The sequence below is a fragment of the Orycteropus afer genome, unplaced genomic scaffold (assembly GCF_000298275.1).
Source record: "Orycteropus afer afer isolate SDZICR_OR568_19922 unplaced genomic scaffold, OryAfe1.0 scaffold00078, whole genome shotgun sequence".
Lineage (NCBI taxonomy): Eukaryota > Metazoa > Chordata > Mammalia > Tubulidentata > Orycteropodidae > Orycteropus > Orycteropus afer.
In genome coordinates, this window is record NW_006921665.1 from 3623358 (window position 1) to 3624335 (window position 978).

A 978-nucleotide genomic window follows, 5' to 3' on the forward strand; every position below is an offset into this window, starting at 1 on the left:
CCTAGAGCTTGGCACTTTGAACTTGGACTTAAAGCCTCCAAATTGTAAGAATAAACTCCTGTTTGTTAAGGCCATCCCATTTGTGGTATATTTCTTGTCAGAGCAGCATTAGGTAACCAAAACAGTTGCCAGGAGTCAGAATCAACTCAAAGGCAGCAACAACAAAATACAAATAACAGCAGGGGAGTTTGGCTGATCCTCACAATTTTTTCTGAGGCCAAAATTACATACCTAACAAATTGATGTATGCATAATATTGATTTCCAAGATCAAGGACACTCAAAACTGAGCACTTAAGCTTACAAGAGGAAATAAAGAGAACACCCAGTGGTATGGCCCTCTGGCAAACATGTACTGCATTTACTAGCAGTGTGACCTTGGACAAGGCACTTGGATTCTGTCAGTCTCAGCTCCCTGGTCTGTAGATTCTCCTTCAGATATTGGGTAGACATTAAACACCAAGCACTATGCTAAACACATAGAAAGCAGTAAACGTTAACTATTATTGTTAGGATCCATATTTCTCCTCCTACTTATGGACATGCCAAGCTGAAGAACATTAGCAAATTGCATCCAAGATTCCAGGAATTGACTGAATACCCACTGAGATGTTTCTACAAATGGATGCAGTGTTGGAGATGCTTACTCATTTATGCCAGGAAATCCGGAAGACAGTTACCTGGTGAACTGATTAGAAAGGATAAATATTTGTGCCCGTTCCAAAGAAAGGTGATCCAACAAAATGTGGAAATTATCCAACAATATCATTAATATCACATGCAAGTAAAATTTTGATGAAGATAGTTCAAAAGCAGTTGCAGCAGTATACTGACAGGCAACTTCCAGGAATCCAAGCTGGATTCAGAAGAACATGTGTAATGAGGGGCATCATTACTGATGCAAGATAGATGTTGGCTAAAAGCAAAGAATACCAGAAAGATGTTTACCTGTGTTTTATTGACTATGAAAAGACAACTG